The sequence below is a fragment of the Nicotiana sylvestris genome, chromosome 5, assembly GCF_000393655.2.
Source record: "Nicotiana sylvestris chromosome 5, ASM39365v2, whole genome shotgun sequence".
Lineage (NCBI taxonomy): Eukaryota > Viridiplantae > Streptophyta > Magnoliopsida > Solanales > Solanaceae > Nicotiana > Nicotiana sylvestris.
The window spans coordinates 140,067,350-140,089,082 of record NC_091061.1 but is presented as its reverse complement, the minus strand read 5'-3'; positions in this window follow the sequence as shown (position 1 = coordinate 140,089,082).

Sequence of the window (21,733 nt, the reverse complement as noted above, 5' to 3'; positions counted from 1 at the left end):
CGCTTTCGTGATACACTTTCCCCTCCCCCCCCCTACCATTTAACCCCACCCTAGAAATAGAATTCTTGAAAAAACTATCTCTAGATGATGAAAATTTCAACCCATCCAAACACCCCTTTTTCATATCCACATCCTCAAATGACAAACTAAGGCTATACCGTCCTTGGCAACAAACCATTATTATCAAACTCCTGGGGAAAAAATGTCCTACAAAAATCTTAAGATTAAGCTAAACTCAATCAGGCAACTTAACGAAACCCTTCAATTAATAGATCTAGGATATGACTTCTACCTTATCAAATTTCAAAAATTAGAAAACTACAACAAAATATACCAAAATGGACCTTGGTTCATAGGGATCCAATACCTCTCCATGCGCGAATGGGAACCCAAATTCAACACAGCACTAACACACACAAATTATACAAATATGTGAATCCGGTTACAGGAATTACCCACTGAATACTATGACCTGCAAATACTCAAAAAAATAGCGGATTTCATTGGCAACCTCATTAAAATTGACCCATGCACAGTGCATACATCCAGATGCCGTTATGCCAGGCTTTGTATTTTGGTACCACTAGGTAAATCCCTTCCATCTGAAATTCTATTAGGAACACACACCCAATTAATCCACCATGAAGATTCTTCTATAATATGTACAACATGTGGATGTCTAGGGTATAACCTTCATTACTTCCCAACCTTTACAACCCATTCCACTCCAAATCAAACACAAGAAAATCCAAATGCAACCACCAGTGAAGATGATCAACAAAATCAATGGAAAACTGTCACCTATGCTAAGAACAAGAGCAACACCATGATGAAAGACAATCAATTATCCCAAACCATATCCAAATGTCAAAATCACCCAAATTCCCCCAATACCACCATGAAAGACACAATGGACCCACACGACCCCCATAATACTAAAAAACCAACCACTAACCTCAACCTACAAAACCAATCCAACCTACCAAAGCACAACCCCACACCGGACCCACCCCATACAAAAGCCAAAACCGCCCAAATCCACCCAATATTATAACGCATCCATGCAACCCTAACCTAAATACCTCCAAACCATCATCATCTTACCTACAATCCCCAATACCCACGTCCCCTGACAACCTAGGAGAAACTAATCATTACTTCAATGCACCCCCCTTACACCCCCTTAGCTGCAGAGCCATGTCCAAACGCATAACTCCAAATCAAAACAACAAGAAGAAACAAACAAAACTAGTCAATCATTATAAGTCTACTACTCTAATTCTAGATACAAACATGCCCTTGCATAAACAATACACACCTAGCATAAATGAAAAAAGTGTAACAATGATGTCCATGCAAACAAATACAAACTCTACCATACTTCCCATGTCCCAAAATGCCAAAAGTATATCCTACACTCCACCTCACTTGCTAGACTCCACTGCCTCACCATTATCACTACCTAAAGAACCCCCACCCAATACTACTCCCATTGAATCCACATCACCTAAATCACACAGTAGTACACTGCATAAAGCTTATACTTGTCCATCAACCAACAACAATGGCCTACCCCCTTAACCAACCACTGAAATTACATCCATTACATCCCTCAAAGAATCGTCCAAATACCACCCCAACTAACCTTAACACCATCTCAACCCAAATCTCCATTTTGACTGCCAACTCAATACCAACAAGGACAAGCCTAAGCACCTCACCTCCCTCCCTATTGGAATACCCCCCCCCCCACAGAACAGCTTCTTGTCATAGTTTGCTCCTCCCCACTAACCAGTGAGGCCCCATCAACCCCTATGTCATGACCACAAAACCAACTCAGTCGCGATGACACCTATCATGGAACTAGGCCAGTCGACACAAATCCAAAACCAATCAGTATTTTTTTATTGTTAGGTTAAAATCAAATCTATTTAACAATAAACCTTTATATAGTGTCTAAAGCAAAACAATAGTACGGAAAAAAAGCCCGACATCGGGGTATCACTAGTCATGACCATCTACTACAACTGTCTGGCAACCTCAAGACCAACATGGTCGGGGAGAATCACAAAATACACTAAGGGAGAATAAGAAGGGAGAAAAATAGGGTTGCAATCGCCAGGCAGCTACCTTGCTAACTCCGATGAACCTGCCACCGAGCTCAGAAATACCTGGATTTACGCACAAGGTGCAGGGAGTAATGTGAGTACACCAACTCAGTAAGTAATAAAAGTAAATAAAGATGGAGCAGTAGGAAACGATAAATCCACAATGTTAAACTCAGTAAGCATAGCAAGCTTTCAAATCAGAATATGAGTCAATCATCTCATTTAAAATCCAGCTTTTGGTAAAAATCATTTGAAGGTGCTTTCCAACATTTTCAATAGAGGTTCTATACAATTTATAGTAAAAGTGATGAAAATCATAATCGGCCCCTCGGGCAAAACATAGTTCGTATACAGTCCCTCGGGAAAACATAAATCATATACATCTCATAACAGAAAAATCTCTGTGGAAATAACAAAGCCAAATCAACGATTGAATTCCGAACATCTCGTAAAAACTTCAGTTTTAATGAAAGTTGTTTAAAAGCATTTGTTCAACATTCTCAATAGAGGCACAATATAAAGAGGGGTGAAAACAGTAATTTTATAAAAATAAGCCCCCCGGGCAAAGCATCACTCGTGTATATATATATAGCCCCTCGCGCAAGTCTCTCAGTCACTCGAGACTCAACTCTCATCAATCAGCGCTCACACTCAGCACTCACGCTCAATAGGTACCTTATAATAACCGTTGTGGCGTGCAGCCTAATCCATAAATATATAGTCGACTGGGCTCACTGGGGGTGTGCAGATTCCGGAGGGGCTCCTAAAACCCAAGCTCTATATCCCTGTGGCGTCCAGCCCGATCCAACATATTGATGCGGCGTGCAACCCGATCCATAGATCGATATGGCGTGCAACCCAACCCATATATATATATATATATATATATATATATATATATATATATATATATATTGTTGCGGCGTGCAGTCCGATCCATAAATATATAATCCTCAAAATCAGGACCTCGGTCTCTCTCAGTCATCAACCTCACAAGCCACTCGAGCTATCAGTAAAACAGGGTGCTCAGCCCAAAATATCATTTTTATGCATCAAAGGAGTAATAAATACTGAGTTATGAAACCAATAAAAATATAACATGACCGAGCACAGATCTTAAGTCAAAACAGTGAGAAAATAATAAGGAAAATCCCCTAAGGGTCCAAACAACTTGGCACGAGGCCAAAATATGGCATTCAACCCAAAACATAGTAATATTTTCCAAAACAAAAGTGTATCAAATAGTTTTCACTCAAATACGCAACTTAAGAGTCGCTACGGGATGGACCAAGTCACAATCCCCAATGGTGCATGTCCCCACGCTCGTTATCTAGCGTGTGTGTCACCTCAATATAGTGAAACGAAGTGAAATCCGGGGTTTCAAACTGTCAGGATAAGATTTACAATCATTACTTATCTCAAACCGAACAAACATCTACACTGTGATTCCCTTGCCGCTCGACTCGGCCTCAAATCACCTTGAATCTATCCAAAATCAGAGTCATATCATCAATACATGCCAAAGGGACAAAGCCCACGCGAAAATTATCAAATTAAACTCAAAATCCCGAAATTGGCCAAACCCGACCCCCGGGCCCACGTCTCGGAATTTGATAAAAATCACAACACTAGAATCCTTACCCTTCCATGTGTCTATACATACCAAGATCATCAAAATCAGACCTCAAATGCCCCTTCATATCCCCAATTTAACTCTCCAATTTCAAGCCCTAATTTCCCAACTCTTTCTCTAATTTTCCCACTAATTTTCATGATTAAACAATGAAATAATCACCATAAATACAAGATACAAAGCCCAAGTATCTTACCTCTCTGTCAACACTTGATTCCCTCTTGAAATCACAGCTTGGATCTCCAAAATCGCACAAAAATGATGAAGAAATGACTGAAAATCGCGAAGGGGCCTTTTTATACATTCAGCCCAGCACTTTCGCACCTGCGGCCCATTTCACGCACCTGCGGGCCACTTCTGCGGACAAGATTACTGCATCGGCGGTTTTCACTTAAGTTACAAGGATCGCATCTGCGCCCAGGCACCGCACCTGCGGTCCCGCAGATGTGTCCAAATAACCGCATCAGCGGATCTTCTTCTAAAGGCCAAACTCACATCTGCGATATCCTCATCGCTTTTGAGACCTCGCACCTGTGGTACTCAATCCTCAGGTGATGAAATAACAAGAACAACAAAATCTACAGCACAACACAAATTCCAAACTTCCCGTCAACCAATCAAAACCATCCCGAGGCCCTCGGGACCTCAACCAAACATACCAACAAGTCACATATCACCATTCAAACTTATTCCAACCTTCGAAACACTCAAAACAATATCAAAACATCAAATGACCCTCAGATTCAAGCCTAAAGACTTAGAAATTCTCAAATTTCACCAACACGCCGAAACCTATCAAATCACCTTCGAATGACCTAAAATTTTGCACACACGTCACAAATGACACAACGGACCTACTCCAACTTTCGGAATTCTATTCCGACCCCGATATCAAAATTTTCACTGCCGATCGGAAAATGCCAAATTTTCAATTTCGCCAATTTAAGCCTAAATCTACCACAGACCTCCAAAATACATTCCTAACACGATCAGTCCAAAATCACCCGATGTAGCTAATCAAATCATAAAAATCCAAATCCGAGATCAAATACTAAAAAGTCAAAACTTGGTCAAACCTTTCAAATTTAAAGCTTCAAAATGAGAATCATTCTTCATATCTATTCCGATTAACCTGAAAATCACAACCGACGATTTACATAATTCATAATACATCATACAGGGCTAGTCATGCCCGAGAACTGGCGAGCAAAGTGCAAATGCTCAAAACGATCGATCGGGTCGTTACACCCTAATACCAACACCAATACAAACCCTGCAATAGCACACAATCACCGACCACAATTCCAACTCACCACCCAATTCACCATATCAGGAAAATCACCACCAAGCAGAAGAAGATAACGACCTACCGAAGACCTTCATGGAATCCATGATTCTGAATGGCTTTCTGATGATCTGCATGTCAGGAAATATAGAATAAACATACCTAACTTTCTTCCCTCCAAACCTCCAAAAAACCTCATTGAACACACGCCTAAACCCCTCCTCGTTGGAAGAGAGAAATGTCATGCTTATGATCCCAACCCTACAAGATATCTTATTACTAGCAGCTCGTTATAATCCTCACCACTTGCTAATGCACTTGGATTTATCACTGGCTCCAGAAGAGAGCATCCCACAACATAGAGGTTTAATGAAGATAATGCTATGGAATTGTTGGGGAGCTCATAATCAAGAATTCCGCCAGAATCTCAGGTTCTTCCTCACATGGAACAAGCCCTCCATCCTATGCCTGACAGAAACAAAAATGGCTTATCACACTGAGCTACTCATAGAGTTCAATTACACAGACTTAATAGAAGTTGCAGCTCAAGGTTAATCAAGAGGTATTGTTCTTCTCTGGTGCGCCCATGAATTGGTTGTAAATACAGTAGCAATCACAAGTCAAGAGATACATGCCTCTGTCTAGGTAAATAAATCACCTTCATGGTTACTATCATTAGTTTATGGTAGTAATAATTTTACCGATAGGAGAATAATATGGAACAACCTACCAACAGTGCACGAACATTATAACTGTGCATGGCTTCTATGTGGTGACTTCAACGAGGTCTTCACCTCTAAGGAAAATTTTTGTGGAGCACCTATTAATCTAAAAAAACCTCCATTTTCAATAAATGCCTTAATAATATTAAAATAATTGATCTTGGATTCTCAGGACCTAGATTCACCTAGACCAATAAACCTAATTTTAATCACAAAAAAAATCATCCAAACACTATCATCATGGAAAGACTGGATAAATTTTATGGTAACACTAAATGGATTGAATTATTCCAAGACTCAACTGTCAAGCACCTAATGCATACTCACTCTGATCACTTCCCTCTAATTCTAAATTTGACCAAACATTACTCCAAACCTACTCCAACTTTCAAATTTGAAACAATGTGGCTATAACACCCTCAATTCCAACATGTTGTAGCAAACACTTAGCTAGACGAAAATGACTATTCTAAGGGCCTAAACAACTTCATAGACCTAGCAAAACAGTGGAACATACACACTTTTGGGAATGTCTTTTACAAAAGAAAATCCTAGTTGCCCGTCTGAAAGGACTTCAAAATATGCAACCAGGAAATAAAAACTCTTTCCACTATAATCTTGAAAATCAACTAATCACGGATTTCAATAACTTACTTCGAATAGAGAATACTTGAAATTAAAATTCTACTTCCACCTAGATGCTAATACATCCTACTTCCACCTCTCCACATGTTACGACCCTAAACCCGAACTCGATCGTGATGGCGCCTCTCGTGAAGACAAGGCCAGCCAGTTCAACCCAAATCAACTTTTAAAGCAGTTAATCAACATAAAAATAGTCTAAACATGATTTAAATAGTACTAAATAGCGAAAATATCGATAACAATGCGGAAAGTCCAACCCGACACAGCCCTAACCGGGGTGTCACAAGTCACGAGCATTTACTAGGGTATAAATACAATTGAAAGTCTGAAGTGTACAAATACAGACTAATGAAATATATATATATATATATATATATATATATATATATATATATATATATAGAGAGAGAGAGAGAGAGAGAGAGAGAGAGAGAAAAGTGATGCTGTGAACGTCAACAACTACCTTGCTAAACTCCGATGATTCTGCATTCGACCAGCCAATACCCTCTACCGGGTCCAGAAATACCTGAATCTGCACACAAGGTGCAGGGAGTAAAGTGAGTACTCCAACTCAGTGAGTAATAATCATAACTAAAGTCTGAATGGTAAGAAATCATGTAAAGCATATCAGGATGCTGTATAGAAGCAGTTCAAATCCAGTATGAGAGCAGTGAAGCTGTAAAATCTCTTAAAGCATCTTAACTCAGTTTGAAACTTCTTTGAAAATGACTTTTTCAATAGTTATGCAAATGAATGCAAAACAATTAGTGCAGATAAGCACAGAAATCCGCCTCTCGGGCACAAATACACAATTTAAACAAGTAAATGGCAGGCAAATAAGAAAAGATAAGCACATAAGGTTCACCCTTCGGGCAATATCACAGAACAGTACCAGCCCCTCGGGCTCAATCTCAGAACAATACCAGTGCCTCGGGCTTAATCTCACATCACAACGGGTACCCGCGCTCACTGGGGGTGTACAAACTCCGAAGGGGCCCTTTACGGCCCAAGCGCAATATCAAGCCATCTCGTGACATCAAATCTAGGCCCGCGACCTCATATCAATCAACAGGCCACCTCGTGGCGTGCATATCTCATGACCTCGGCCTCATAATCAAAAGTATCTCACTGCTGCGGCGTGTAGCCCGATCCAAAAGTGTCCTCACAATACAGGACCTCGGCCTTAATCAGTCAAAAATCACATAAGCCACTCGGGAAACAGTAAAACATGATGCTCAGCCCAAAATGTTGTTTGAAATATCATTTCAAGTGTTAAAGCAAAATAAACTTGGCTGAGTTTTGAAAACAGTGGAAAATAACATGACTGAGTTCAACTATAAAATCAAAATAGTGAGGAAATATCAACAACAATCCCCGAAGGGTTCAAATAGCTGGCATTAGGCCCAAATATGGCATTCAGCCCAAATAATGATGATAGCAATTAGTTTTCAGTCAAATACGCAGTAAAATCATCAATCGGGACGGACCAAGTCACAATCCCCAATAGTACATGACTCCATGCTCGTTGTCAAGTGTGTGCCTCACCTCAATATAGCACTACGATGTGCAATCCGGGGTTTCAAACCCTCAAAACATCATTTACAATCATTACTCGCCTCGAACCGGCTAAATCTCTAGCTCGCGACGCCTTTGCCCCTCGAATCGGCCTCCACGCGCGTCGAATCTAATCCAAAATCAGAACGAATACGTCACAATATGCTAAGGGAACAAAACCCAAGCAAGAACAATCAACAAAGAGCACGATTCCCGAAATTACCAAAACCCGAGCCCCGGGCCCACGTCTTAGAATCGGGTAAAATTTACATTTTCAGAATCCTCATACCCTTACGAGTCTAACCATACCAAAATTATCCAATTTCGGTACCATTTGGTCCTTCAAATCATCATTTTATATTTTTGGAAGATTTCACAACTTTTCTTCCCAAATTCCATCCCAAATCACGAATTAATGATGAATTCAACGATAGATTCATGTATTCTAGCCAAATCTGAGTTAGAATCACTTACCCCGATGAATTTCTTGAAAAACCTTCGAAAAATAACCAAAATTCGAGCTCTCTAGGTCAAAATATTAAATAAATCCTAAAACCTTGTATTTATAGAGTACCCCACAGATTTTCACCTCTGCGGACCGCACAAAAACGACCGCGGTCCGCACAAAAATGACTGCAGCCGCACAGGTTTTTATTTGCAGTGACAGGCTTTAGTATTTTGACCATAACATTCGCTACAGATGTCCAAATTGCGATATCTTTACTTTTCTGGAAACTAGACTAATGCTGTATTTTGTCCCGGGCCCGGGCCTTAGTGGGCCTAACGGGCCGGGCCTCGCGGTCCCGGGCTTCGTGGTCCCGGGCTCTGGCGGTCCCGGGCCTGGCGGTCCCGGGCTTCGTGGGCCTAATGGGTGGAACCGGCCCGTGACGGGCCTAAGCCCACATGGTCCTGTGCTTAACGGGCCGGGCTCGTGGGCTTCGCGGGCCTAGCGGGCTTTTTTTTTTTTTTTTTTTAGACAATTTCTTGTAGTATCATGGCTATATTAAAAATATATATGTAGTATATATGTATATCTAATTATTAAAGTGCTTGATGAAAAAGAAAATAACAAAACAATAGTAAAACACTAAATTGTCATGCATAAATATCACTTCTTGAAGTATATATATTGTATCTTATGTATATATATTCTCTTATATATTTTCTTTTAGTATATATATTGTATCTTATGTATATATGTTCGCATAATATATTTTCTTGTAGTATATATATTGTATATTATGTATATATTGTAGCATAATATATTTTCTTGAAGTATATTATATTTTATCTTATGTATATATATTCTCTTATATATTTTCTTATAGTATATATATTGTATCTTATGTATATATATTCGCATAATATATTTTCTTGTAGTATATATATTGTATATTATGTATATATTGTAGCATAATATATTTTCTTTTAGTATATTATATTGTATCTTATGTATATATATTCTCTTATATATTTTCTTGTAGTATATATATTGTATCTTATGTATATATATTCGCATAATATATTTTCTTGTAGTATATATATTGTATATTATGTATATATTGTAGCATAATATATTTTCTTTTAGTATATTATATTGTATCTTATGTATATATATTCTCTTATATATTTTCTTGTAGTATATATATTGTATCTTATGTATATATATTCGCATAATATATTTTCTTGTAGTATATATATTGTATCTTATGTATATATTGTAGCATAATATATTTTCTTGTAGTATATTATATTGTATCTTATGTATATATATTCTCTTATATATTTTCTTGTAGTATATATATTGTATCTTATGTATATATATTCGCATAATATATTTTCTTGTAGTATATATATTGTATCTTATGTATATATTGTAGCATAATATATTTTCTTGTAGTATATTATATTGTATCTTATGTATATATATTCTCTTATATATTTTCTTGTAGTATATATATATTGTATATTATGTATATATTTTCGCATAATATATTTTCTTGTAGTATATTATATTGTATCTTATGTATATATATTCTCTTATATATTTTCTTGTAGTATATATATTGTATATTATGTATATATTGTAGCTTATAAATAATTCTAAGTATAGACAAAGAAATATTGCGAAAAGACACAACTTTTGTTTTTAAATCATCTCAAAATTCCTTGTAGATCAAAAGATATGAGCTTCCAAAGTAGGACCAGTAAAATGTTCTCCACTGCGGCCGCACTGCATTTTGTGCGGTCCGCACAGCACCTACCGCGGCCGTACTTCATTTTGTACGGACCGCGCTGGTGGGTTTCGAGGCCTACAACCCTTCTAAACCTACTACAACTATGATTTTCGATCTAAAACATCCTGGAACCTACCCGGAACCCCCGAAACTTCAAACCAATTGTACCAACACATCCCATGACATCGTTCAAACTTGTTCAAAACTTCGGAACGCTCACAACAATATCAAATCACCAATTTAACATAGGATTCAAGCATAAGAACTCCAAGAACTCTTAATTTATGCTTCCGATCAAAAAGTCTATCAAATTTCGTCCGAAAGACATGAAATTTTGCACACACATCCCAAATGACACAACGAAGCTACTGCAACTCTCGGAATTCCATTCCGACCCCTATATCAAAATCTCGCCTATCAACCGGAAATCGCCAAAATATCAACTTTGCCAATTCAAGCCTAAATCTTCTCTACAACTCCAAAACCCATTCTGATCGCGCTTCTAAGTCACAAATCACCTAACGGAGCTAACCAAACCATAAAAATTCTAATCTAAAATCAAATACAAACAAGTCAAATCTTAGTCAACCTTTCAAATTTTAAGCTTTCAACTGAGACTGTTCTTCCAAATTCATTCTGATTAACCTGAAAACCAACACCAACGATTTACATAACTCATAATACACCACACAGGGAAAGTCATGCCCGAGAACTGGCGAGCAAAGTGCAAAAGCTCAAAACGACCGGTCGAGTCGTTACACTATAATAATAAGTTGTAGACAAAATAGAATCCTAAGTCTCCATGATTCACTAGGAAATTGGACTTTTGACATCCAAACTATTCGTGATACAATCCTTAATTACTACCAAGACCTTTTTACTACTTTGTTAACACATTGTCAAAATGAATTTATTCCTACCTTCTCAAATTCACTCATAAATGATGACATCCAAGCATTGCAAAAACCCCTGTCCACTTTAGAAATCACAAATTCAGTAAACTCATTCAAACCTCTTAAAACTCCTGGCCCGGATGGACTGCACCCCATTTTCTTCAAAAAAGTTTGGTCGAGAATAAAGCAAGCGGTAATACACACCTGCCAACAAGCCTTCCATACATCCACTATCCCTCCTCCCCCCCCCCCGAAATAAATAAAACTAATATTATCCTCATCCCCAAGAAAAACTTTCCAGAATCCATACACCAATATAGACTAATTGGCCTATGCAATACCATATACAAGATCATTACTAAAATTATTGTTAATAGAATCAAACTCCTACTTCCCAAATTAATCAATCCAACTCAAAGCAGCTTCCTTAAAAGCCGTAAGGCATCTGACAATATCATCCTTGTTCAGGAAATCATACATTCCTTTAAATAACAACAGGGCAAAAAAAGGAAACATGATTATAAAAATTGACCTCAAAAAAGCTTTCGACCGATTAGAATAGTCCTTCATTCGTTTTTCCCTACAGCACTTACGCTTTCTGCAACCCTTAATTAACCTCATAATGTCCTGTATTACAACTTCCTCCATATCCATAATTATCAATGGCACACCCACTCCCTTCTTTCAACCCTCTAGAGGTATAAGACAAGGAGACTCACTATCACCATACCTATTCATCATATGTATGGAATCATTATCCTGCATTACTAAGCACAATATCGACATTTGCCAGTGGACTCCCATACACCTAAATAAAAATGCTCAACCACTCTCGCACCTCATGTTTGCAGAAGACCTCATCCTTCTAGCACAAGCAACCACTTCCAATAGTGCTACAATAATTTACATATTCCATCAATTAAGTGCAAAATCTGGACAAAGAATTAACTTCCAGAAATCAAAACTTCTTTTCTTAGCTAATGTAAACCCTCCCATTAGCCAAGTGATATCAAATTCCTTAAATATCCCCATTACCACGAACATAGGCAAATACTTAGGAGTACCAATCACACACAACCAACCTAAAATATCTGATTATCAATACATTATTGATCGAGTCACCTCAAAACTATCTGGTTGGAAATCAAAATTTCTCACCCTAGCGGGAAGGACAACCCTAATCAAATCAGCCCTAAATACAATTCCCACATACACAATGCAAATTAATCTACTACCACCCAACCTAATACACAAACTAGAACAAATTCAATGCAACTTCCTATGGGGCTCAACTGATCAAAGACATAAATTGCATTTAATAAACTGGGCAAAGATCACCACACCAAAATCCGAAGGGGGCTTGGGAATACAAAAACTATCCCAAAAAAAATAAAGTCTTGCTAACAAATCTCCTTTAGCGTTACACACATTTCAATAATTCTCCTTGGGCAAACATCTTATCAGCAAAATATGACCATCCACAAGAACATTCCAAAAAACTTTCTATATAATCAAAAAACACATCCTAACGACTCCTCCATTTGAAAAAGTATGATCAAAAACATTAATTATTGTTGTACAGGAACTAGTTGAAACATAACCAATGGTAAAAACATAAACCTTTGGTCTGAGCACTAGATTGCAAATAACTTATCTCTTAGACACCTAATCCAATGACCTATCCCTAAACACGAACTACATAAACCAGTGGCACATCTCATCTCGCACTACACCTGGGACACCTATAATCTCTCATTTCCATTACCCCTACAAATCTTGTCCCTCATACAAAACACACTCATCCTTACAACCCAACAATGAGAAGATACATCCTACTGGCACCACTCAAATGATGGATCATTTACCACTTCCTCAGCCTACCTATATATACTACATCAAGATACTCACCGCAAAACAAATTTCCCTAACAATTGGATCTGGATACTAACTACACTATCAAAAATAAAATATTTTTTATGGCTTCTTTCACATGAAAAACTCCCAACCAAAACACTTCTATGCTACAAAAAAATCACTAACAGCCCATACTTTCCGAATTGTATTAATATCGAGAGGATATCCCACACATCTTTCTATATTGTAAACCAGCAAGCGCTTTGTGACGCCACCTTCGTATAAAAACACCTACAACCAATCTCATGCACTTGTCTCCTGTGGCCATTTTGGTTAAACCGCAATAATAACCATTTCAAAAAAAATAAAATCACCTAATAGACACCACCACAATTATCTCTCTAGCATATCATATCTATTATTTAACAAATATCCCTAACAAAAAACTAAGGCTAGGAGAGAAATTACCCCTTGGGATAAACCACAGCCACCACACTATAAACTCAATATCAATGGGGCTTATGACCCAACAAATCATCATGGAGGAGCAGGAGGAGTTTTTCGGGACTCCACAGGACAATGGATCTACGGCTTTGCAACACATTTACCAAGCACAAATGCCCTACAGGCTGAACTACTGGCACTTTATCATGGACTGATAATTGCTGCAAATCGAAGTCTTCGTCCATTAATTATTAAAACAGACTCACAAGCATTACTTTAAATATTTCAAACTGGCAGCCCAAGATACTTACAACTCATAACATCTTGCAGGTCAATGATCCAGGAACTCAACATCAAACAACTCAACCACGCAATGAGAGAAGGAAATGGAGTTGCGGATGCACTGGCAAAATTTGGAAAATAAAACGCAGGATCACCCCCACACCCAATCTTGTATTTTGAAGACCCCCCCTCCCCCACCCTCATGCACCTACATTATGACGCAACTGGCACGCCCAGCCTCCTTTAAATTATCTAATGTATTTTCGCACTTAATTATTAAATTATCAATACAATCCTCCTTCCAACAAAAAAAAGTCTCACAATATTAATTATTTTCTCCGTTCATCTTTTATTTTGTAAGTATATTTTAATTTTTATTACAGATAACAAGGAAATTACTAACTACTCGTTATTATTATATTACATGGAAGTTTGAGTAAGTTATTTTGACTTGGACAAATAAAATCCAAGTCAAAATGTAACATTTGGTGAGTTGTTCATGTGAAATTGAATTAATATGTGGACTTACCTTTACCAAAAAAGATTTATAATTAGTAATGTAATATGATTACTGAACAAAATTTTTAATAAGTAGAAGAATGAGACAACATATTCATTGATTGCCTCCTATATAAACTCCTAAACTATTCATTTTTTAACATCAAATTCCATCTCTCTCTCTCTATCCCTCTCCCTACTCACAGATCTCTTCTCTATATATCCAAGTTAAAATCTCTCGTTTTCTTCTGAATCTATTGAATATGGGAAGTGCATCCTTATGGCATAAAATCATAACAGTTCAGGAGATCAAGTTCCCTCTCTGTTTTTATCATCTAAAGAAATTGCTTTTGTTAATGATGAATTAGATTAAGAAATTTGTTGACAGATAACTTTAATTTATTACTTGTTTCTTTCATTGTACTATATGTCTTTTCTAAATTTACGAGATAGCTTTCATTAACTGTTTCATATATAACCAAATGGAAGATACATTGAAAAGTGTGTAGCCAAATGGAATTTGCGAAAGACTGAGCAGATTTGCACATTGAAAAGTTTGAAGAATATTTGTGTGTATAAGTTTCCCAGCTGTTTCTGCCAAGTCCTTGGCAAATTTCATTTGCCGACTAACCTAGTCTACCTTCCTATCAACTTACAACACATGAAACAAATTATGAAAGCTACCTATCTCAAAATTTTAGGAAAAATATACGATAAAAAACGAAACTAAGTTTTCATCTGTTCACAAATTTCTTTTTCTTATTCATAATAAAGAAGAGTTTCTTTAACTGACAAAACACGCGGGGAATTAATCTCTTGGACAACTATGCTTTTACACCATAAAAATTCACTTTCCCATGAATGACTAGTTTCTACTGCAAACGAAGGAAGAATATTGCTTGTCAAATTAATATTAATAGAGTTTAAATAGAATCTTGCTGAGAAGTTGATTGTGGTGGCATAACCAAAAGAAGAACTTAATCATACTTGATGTTTTAACTTCCATTGTATAATATCGTTTAATTATTTTACATATAATATGTGTTTTAATTTGTTTAAATTTTATTTATTATATTATTTTACCCGTTATTACGTAAAAATAAAAATGTTCATTTTATATAACAATTGATTTGTTGTAGTTGGATCCTTACCGTATTTCTCTTTCCTATTATAGACTTATTATTTGATAATCTTAGTTCACCCTTTAATTGAACTTTCAAATTGACTCCGTCTATAGCCCGTTTTTGTCTTCATCATGTTATAGGTTTTTCCTTCTTATGTACGGTAGACACAGGTCTAGTGATGAAACTATGATGCACATCCTCATTGAATGTAATATCGCAAAATATTTCCGGTATAACCCTTGCATTGTGTCTTTGCCTACCTTTGATAACCATATTCACTGCCTAGACTAGATTGCTAAACTTAATTTTATAGACTATATATACCCTTAATGTCATGATCCAATTTCATTATAGGTCATGATGGCGCCCAACACCATTGTCAGGTAAGTCAACGCGGAAATATTTATAAGTTCTAGGTTTATTTTACTAAAACAATTATAGCAATTTCTTAATTTGAATTTAAAACAAATGATAACTAGTAACGTACAAAAATAATTATACAACCCCAAAAGAATAGTCTACCAATGTGTGTGCCAATACCTGGTGTCACAAGTATATGAGCATCTAGTAGAATATACAAAAGAATAAATCTATCCTACTGTCTAAAATAGAATAGATAGCCAGAAGTACAGAGAGATTCCATCATGCTGCTGAACGGCATAGGAAGGGAGCAGCTCACCGTGGAAGTCTCGGATTACGATCAAGAACGTGCACCAGACTGGTAGCCAGATGTACCTGCCTCAGATCCTGTACGATTAAGTACTGAAGCGTAATATGAATACACAAACAATATGTACCCAGTAAGTATCCCGTCTAATCACGAATAAGCAGAGACGAGAGGTCGACTTGATACTTACTAGGGTCAAACAATATAAGAAAGTGTTATGTTAAGCATGAATGTCACAAATAAATAACAGTTTATAGCAAGAAGTGATAAGTCATGTCCTAGATAATATCACAGTTCACCATTTACATTTCAGAGCATTTAACAAAGTATGCCATGAATAAGATTTCACATAGATATCATGCGCACATTATGCCGAGGTCGTACGACCCGGTCCAACAGAAAAGAAACTGTGCACTGCCAGAGGGTCGAATGGCGCGAACCATAGATGCATCTATTTATACCGAGGCGATCGGCCCGATCCACAAATATCAATTATCATCAAGAAAGTACATAAGGGCGCATTTATACTCAAATAAATTCATACAAGTGTTCAAGCAAGTGCATACGTTCACATATGTTCATTTCCAAATCTCTAGCATATTCTAGGTGACCCCATTAGCATGAAAGGACATAGACAATCACAAATATAGCATGATATGGGTCCTAAACTACCCGGGCAATTAACATAATAGTAGTTATGCACGGACTCTTGTCACCTAGTGTATACGTAGCCCCGTATTTAGTGACAATTTATTCAATTATTTCACCTATGGGGACAATTCCCTCTTATAAAGTTAGAAAGAAGACTTACCTCGCTCCAAAGCGTACTTCCAATACCAAAAACATGCTCAAACCCTCTATTTGGAGCCGAACGATCCAAGACTAATTAAACGAGGTAGGAACTAATCAACACAAACTCAAGAGTTCACATTTTAATTACTAAAGTAATTTTCCAACCTTAAACACAAGTTTCCTAAAATCCGACCCCGGGCCCACGTGGCCGGATTCCGAAAATTTTCAAAGAAAGTTGTTCTTTGTAACCTAAGGATCAATATTATATGATTTCTACTTTATTCCATAACAAATTTCTTGGTTAAATCCAACTTTTATCAAAATCCTAGGTTTCACTCTAATCCCATGATTTTTCCTTAATCTTTGTGTGTTAATCTACCGAAGGCTGAAGTATTAAACTAGAAATAAGTAGGATGAACTTACCTCAAGATGCTGGGTGGAATTCCTCTCTTTAAAAGCTCCCAAATCGTCCAAATAATAGTGGAAATGTGTCAAAAATGACACATTCCCGTATTAAATGAAAGCACTACCTTCAGCGATTTCCACACCTGTGGTCAGGGGACCGCATCTGAGTTCTCTCTTCTAAGAGAAGGGGTCCGCATCTGCATAGTTGGGTCAAGCGAGCTGGGACCACTTCTGCGGTCTTTGAGCTGCTCCTGCGCAACCGCTTTTGCGGAGAAGGAGCCGCATCTGCGGTTCCTGGGGTCCTCCCCTTGGCTGCTTCTGCGATGGGTTGATCGCATCTGCAGTCTCGCACCTGTGGCTGACCAACCGCAGGTGCAGTTATGACAGCTGGAGCTTCAGCTCCTTTCCAATTTTTCCAACTTCACTCGAGACTCGTCCGATTGACGCTCGGGCCCCGCTCGAACATACCGACACATTTGAAATCATAAAACGGACTCGCTCGAACCCTCGGAACGCCCGAAACAACGCTAAATCTAAGAATCACCCCCTAAAGCCAATTGAATCAAACTTATGAATTTCAAGTTCTTCAAATTACTTCTAACGTGCCGAAACGTACTTATGCTACTCGGATTGACACCAAATTTTGCGTGCAAGTCTTAAGTGATACTACAGAACTATTCTCAGTCTCGAAGTTCCGTTCGGACCTCGATAACACAAAAACCCGCCCCAAACCAACTATTTAAGAACGTAAAAATCCTTAAGGAATCAACTTTAACTATTAGGCACCAAAACGCTCCCGGTTCATCCAAAACTCGATCTGGACATACGCCCAAGTCCGAAATCATCATACGAACCTGTTGGAACCTTCCAATCCAGATGAAATAATATAATTACAATTAATATTTATAAACATGTAAAATTACATAAAAATTAAAGCAAACTATAAATATGTGAAATATATATATATAGATGTGCTCCATCCCCCCAAAAAACTAGTCAAAATAATTTATTATACGCTACTTACAAGCATAAGTAACTTGAGTCGAAAAGAATAAAGTTTTCTACATGGAGGAACAAAAAGGATGACTAACCTGCAATTTGAACTTTGAACTTGTTGCTGTGAAGGGGAATGGAGTTCTCTTTGTATTTGTAAAAAAAAAAAATTGAATATTCATTGCTTTTGGGAGATATTAGCAGACTAGCGGACAAGATAAAGAATTGGTAAATATCATAAATTAGGGCTTCAATCAATAAAAAAGTTCTTGACTTTTAAATTTAATACATTTCAGTTCCTTTTTAAAACTTTTGAGTAATTACAAGCTGACTTTTGAGAATTTGGGTATTATATGAAGAACTTATTCAACAAATCTTGTTTTAATTTGAAAGTCTCTGGGACTTACGCCTCACTACAAAAACGTACCTCAAACGCCCGGACGTACGTCTCTTGAGATTTTCGTCCCACATCATCGCTACGGGGTATTTTTAGTGCGTCTCGCCTCATGGCTAGCCCCAAAAACGTCTTTTAAAACACTGCATGGAATTGAATCAAAACTCGTCAAGTAGGCATTGTGTAAAATTTCCATGCGTATATACTTCTAAAAGTGCATGTTTGGAAACGTTTACAACAAAAGTAACTAAAGTCATAGGTCAAACATTTTTACAGATCTGGTATGGTAGATTCACTGCTAAATAATATTCGGAAAATGGCCAAAACTACCTAAAACTAATAAAATTGGTACAAATTTATCCTCCATCCACCTATTTAGCCATATTTGGCCCTACCATTAAATTTCGGCTCATTCCTCCCCTTAAAATTAATCGCCCAAAAGAAATTAAAAAATGTCTTAAATTTGTAATACGTGTTCCTATTGGCCTAACTTTAAACCCCGCCCCTAATTTTTTAAACCCACCCCGTATAACCTGTCCCATTGGACCAACCCAACCCAAAAAAAGAACTCGTCCCAACTATCAATACCAATTAACCTTACCCGATGACCCCATTTCATTTTTAACTCATTTCCCATCACCCCTCAAAACTTACTCGGATGACAGGCCATTTAGAAGGGTAAAACTACGGCTACTCTATGATATATCCGTTTCTAGTTGGAAGATTTAAGTTGAAGTCCAAATTTTAAAGTCTTTTATCTATTCAAGTAAGGATTTACTAATTTTGGGTAGCTAACATATGATTAGGTTTTTTTGTCATTTAGTATTACTTTAGATGTCTTGTGATGATTCAGTTGTTTCAATGCTTTTAATGTCATTATTTTGTAATTTTTTGGTTGCATGGAAGTTTTTCATCGCACCATTTCAAATAACAACAAGCATATTTCTCGCCGCACGATATCTATAGAATCTACTTCCAGCATTTATAGGTGTCATCACATGTCACGACCCGGAATTCCCACAATCGGGACTATGATGGCGCCTAACATCACACTTGCTAGGCGAGCCAATGTTAGAGTTTTTTTAACTAATTTCCTTTACGTTTTAGTGATTAAAAATAAATAAGCTAAAACAAGTAGAAATAAATGCGGAAGTAAGTAAATAACCTCTTTATTTATATACTATTACCAATACTATTATTATTACCACCCAAAATCTGGTATCACAATCCACGAACACACAAAGATTTTCTACAAAAATTTGTTTGAAAGAAGACAGAACTGTTTATCAAGGGAAGTAAAAATAGTAAATGTAGGAGCATAGAAGGGGACACCAGGGCCTGCGGATGCCGACAGGACTACCGTGGGTCTCCTAGTGGTAAGTATCTGCAACCAACCTCTCGATCAACCATAACCTGCTCCAAAATCTGCACAGAAAGTACAGAGTGCAGTATCAGTACAACCGACCTCATGTACTGGTAAGTGCCGAGCTTAACCTCGACGAGGTAGTGACGAGGCTACGGCGGGGCAATTACAATATAACCTGCATACAGTGTATAATAAAAGCAGAGAGAAGGACAGGGTAAAATAAAGCAGTAACTTGCAAGGAATGAATACAAAACTCAAGTATCTTATCAGTATCCAGCTATAACCAATCCTTAAGTGAAATGCAAAGCTACCGAATAACTTACACATTAGAAAAAAGATACATAAACACATAAACTGATGTGGCGCGCATCCCGATCCCACTATGTATCAATATCAGTATGAATATTCACCCTTATTACTCCATTTCAATCTACCCTTATTCCTCCTGTTGCGGCGTGCAACCCGATCCCACCGTATAATAGCAATTCACCCTTATTCCTCCTCAATATATCACTCTTATTCCTCCTGTTGCGGCGCGCAACCCGATCTCACCATATCAGCATCAATTACTCAATAAGTACAGAAATTTCACAATTAACTCAAAACTCTTCACAATATTTAAACCTCCAATCAAAGCAAACGGAAAGCTTGTACATTTTGAAACTTCACACAAATAATACTACTCAGTGAAACTAATAAAAAATATACCATAAAACACCGATAAACTAGCTTAAGTAAATAATATGAGACAATGAAACTAAGGGGCAGCTAATACCGTCAACAGTGAAAACAATGTTTGACAAGTAGCAACTAAGCATGGAAATACCAGTAAATCGTGTAGCAGTTAAGGCATGAAAAGGGCAATATAAGAAGAACGGGAAGGAAACATGCAAAACAGATAAATTGGCAACGCATAGGCACTCGTCACCTCACCTATACGCCACTCACATGGGTTTTCACATAGCAAATAAGTCAAGGGTTCCTAATCTCTCGAGTCAAAGTTAGACACGACACTTACCTCGATCCACAAGCCACTCACTGCTCAATTATCGTGTTTCCTCTAGATTTCACCTCCAAACCACTCGTATCTAGCCATAATTAACTTAATAACATCAAATATTACTAAAGGAATCAATTTCAATACATAAATTTAGGTTTCCCAACATTTTCCTCAAAAGTCAAAAATTGACCCTAGGCCTGCTTGGTCAAAACTTGAGGTTCGGACCAAAACCCATTCACCCCCGAGTCCGAATATGTAATTAGTTTCGGAATCCGACCCCAAATCGAGGTCTAAATCCCCAATTTCTCAAAAACCCCCCAATTCCCCCAAAATCCCTAATTTTTACCATGAAAGAACAAGATTTAGGACTAGGAATCTAATAGGTGATGTTGGAAATTGAAGAAAATAAGTTAAAGAGTATAAACCTATGATTTGGTGTTGAATTCCCCCTTCAAAAATCGCCCTAGGTTGAGTTTCAATGAAAGTGATATGAATTTTTGAAGAATTCCCGTTTTCTGGTCTAGCTTTAATTCACTGGACAGGCTTTTTCGCGTTCGCGAAGGGCCTGTCGCGATCGCGAAGCTACGGCTCTATTAGCCTATGCATTCGCGAAAGCTTACTCCCCCCCAGCCTATGCATTCGCGAGCCAAGTGCCACGTTCGCGATGAGTATGGTCAGTTCCCCTCCCCCAGGTCCTATTTCTTCGTGTTCGCGATAGGCAAGTTGTGTTCGCCAAGGGTAATGCCCTCGTTGCTCCGCGTTCGCGACTCAGTATACGCGTTCGCATAGAGCATAACCCACCCAGCTCTAGTTTACTCTTCGCATTCACGAGAATAT